We start from the raw sequence: 2,694 nt of genomic DNA, 5'->3' as shown, positions 1-2,694 counted from the left end.
CAAAGCTGCTTTTCATTTCATTGCCTGTGAAGTAGCATTTCTGGGCGAGAATTGCCCAGTTGCATTTGGTCCAAGGCTGAAATAGATTGAGGCCACCATTGTTATATTTTTCTGTTGTGACAATAGCTGCTCCAATAGGTATTTTAGGGGCCTGGCCTGTAGAAAATGACTAGTTCTTGATCCTTAAAATCAGGCTAATTATGTGATGTGGCTCCTTGAGTTAACATTGGTCAGCTTACTTGGAAAAAACATATTTGGAAATTGCAAAAGTTCCTCTGAAGTTACAGGTGGTTTGTCTGCAGAGGTCCGGAATCCTCAACTAGTGGTCAGAGCCCAGTAACCAGGGAAACAGCCTGTCTCTCCTGTTTTGCTTCCCAGCACCATTTTTGTTTTATGCCAGGCTCGTGGCATTATGGTGCTCACAGGGGTCCTGCCTTCAAAAACAAGCCCTTTGGACCCCTCCTCAGAGCAGGCTGTTTTCACGTGGGGCTCACCCCTGAGGCTGTAGGACCAAGAGTTTCCTGCGTCCCCAGACCAGACCCACCTGTGTAAGCGCTCCTGTCAAGGGTGTCAGCCTCTGTACTGTGTTCTGGTACAGATTTTAATGCATATTTTTATATATAAATATTTCTAAAAGGCCAAATTTGGTGCCAGGTTTTATATGCAGGTCACCATAATTTGTATTGTATCCCCTGATTCAATAAAGGTTTTCTTTAGACTTGTTAATAAAAAAATGTTTTATCAGTTTCTAGTGTTTTTCTTTGCCTTCTTCCTCCTTGTCTGACTGACTGTGCACTCTGATTCATAAATCTCAGGAGACCAGCCCGGGGACATTGGGACCTTCGGTAGGGGTGAGAATGGGGTACACGATCTTTGGGGATGAATTTGGATACAATTTGACCAGATTTGATGAGTCCTTAGAAAAGACAGTGGGGACCACTCAGAACCAGTATGGATTTGCCAAGAACCAGTCAGGCCAGATTAACCTTGTTTCCTTCTGTTCTTTTCTATTTTCAGTTTTCTTTTCCTTGATAGGGTCATTGCGCTGATAGACTGAGAATGTGTAGTAGATAGAGGCCATTTGGGTCTCAGCTAGACATTTGACAATATAACCTTACGCACAAAGCAGAGATACGTGGAATGGATGACAGTCTATTGATAGATGAGTTTCTGGGAGACTGAACAAGCTGTGGGAGAGAGCTGACAGATGAGCGTGTCAACGTCAATGTCAACAGGGAAAGAAGCCTTTAGTAGCACCTGTGTGCCTGCCCTCTGCCCTTTGCCTGGTCGGGCTCAATACCTGTTGTTACTGAAATTAGGCAGCCCAAATCGCAGGTTTTGGAAATCTTGGAGGAAGAGCTTATACAACGACAATGAATCAAAAGGCTGCTTTGATGTGTCAAAGGAAACATTTAGCATGCATTAATATAAGGCAATACACTTGGGTCCCCAAAAGCAATTGTATAACGTCCAAAGGGGAAGTGCCCTGGAGTGACGGCAGTAGATGCAGTGGGTATGAATTTTATCAATGACTCCGGGATACAACGACACATGCCTTTATTTCTGGGAGTCAGATTTATTCTGCTCTCTGGCTGGGCTGGGGTGGGGTGTGGGGGGGTGTTGGAAGTTGAACCTCAGTCACCTCTTGGGCTGGCTCCCATCCCTGTAGGATCACCCAGGACTCCTGAGCCTCTGGGGCCAGAAACCAGGTGTGTAGGCTTGAGCCTTGCTCCAGTTACTCAGTATCCGTAAGGCCCTGTCTCTGGTACTTCATGCTGGCGTTCAACCCTGGAACCTACCTTTGTTTCTTGCACATTCTGTTCTAGAAGGGTTTAGGATGCCCCTGACAGCAGCCCTCTTTGCTGCTGAGTTCCATGGGCCTACAGGGCACTTGTCCCTGCCACCCCATCCCCATGTCTGCCCAGTCTCAGGGAAGCACCCATTCTTTCCATGTTCTATTGTACCTTTTCCACCTCCCGTACTCAGCTTTTTCCTCTTTCCCCGCCCCATGCAGGACCCTTGCACAAAATCCCACCCAGGGGGCCTTTAGAAGCCCGACGCTGGCCTCTTGAGTGGGGTGAGGGAAGGCGATGCAGACATCATTTATTGTACTAACGCTCCTGTCAACTGCATTAAAGCAAACAAACAAAAATCTGATCCTGTGACCTGGCTGGAAGCTCAATGTGAGTCAGCAATGAGCTCTGACTTCAGGAAGGTTAATGTGATTCAAGATGGAATTCATAGGAGGTTCATGTCCAGAGCAAGGAAGACACAGGTCCTGCTCATCCGCTGCTGTCCGACCTCACATGGGCTGGTTCCATTCCTGGGCACCTTTCCGTCTGTCTTAATTCCTTTTTTCTTGACATAGCAAATGTGGTGATACATCAAGGGCATGGCGTGGGTAGAGTGCACTTGGGTTTCCCTGAGGCATTGGGCAATGTGATATGAAATACAGAATGGATGAAATCCAATTAGAAGAACGTTATTTCTATGTGCACATGCATGTGTGTTTTCACACTGGCAACGGCTGCAGGAGAGGATTTACGGCTCTCGGTATGGAAACCACGTTTTGAAGATGTTATTAACTGACTGGATCTTGTCCAGAAAGCACCAGGCAGTCTGGTAAGAGCCCTTCAAACCATGTCAGCGTGGAAAGGAGACTCATGAGACGGCTGTCTTGGGGAAAAGAGATTG

This window comes from Hipposideros armiger, unplaced genomic scaffold, assembly GCF_001890085.2.
Source record: "Hipposideros armiger isolate ML-2016 unplaced genomic scaffold, ASM189008v1 scaffold_46, whole genome shotgun sequence".
In the NCBI taxonomy this organism is placed as follows: Eukaryota; Metazoa; Chordata; class Mammalia; order Chiroptera; family Hipposideridae; genus Hipposideros; species Hipposideros armiger.
This window is presented reverse-complemented; position numbering follows the sequence as displayed.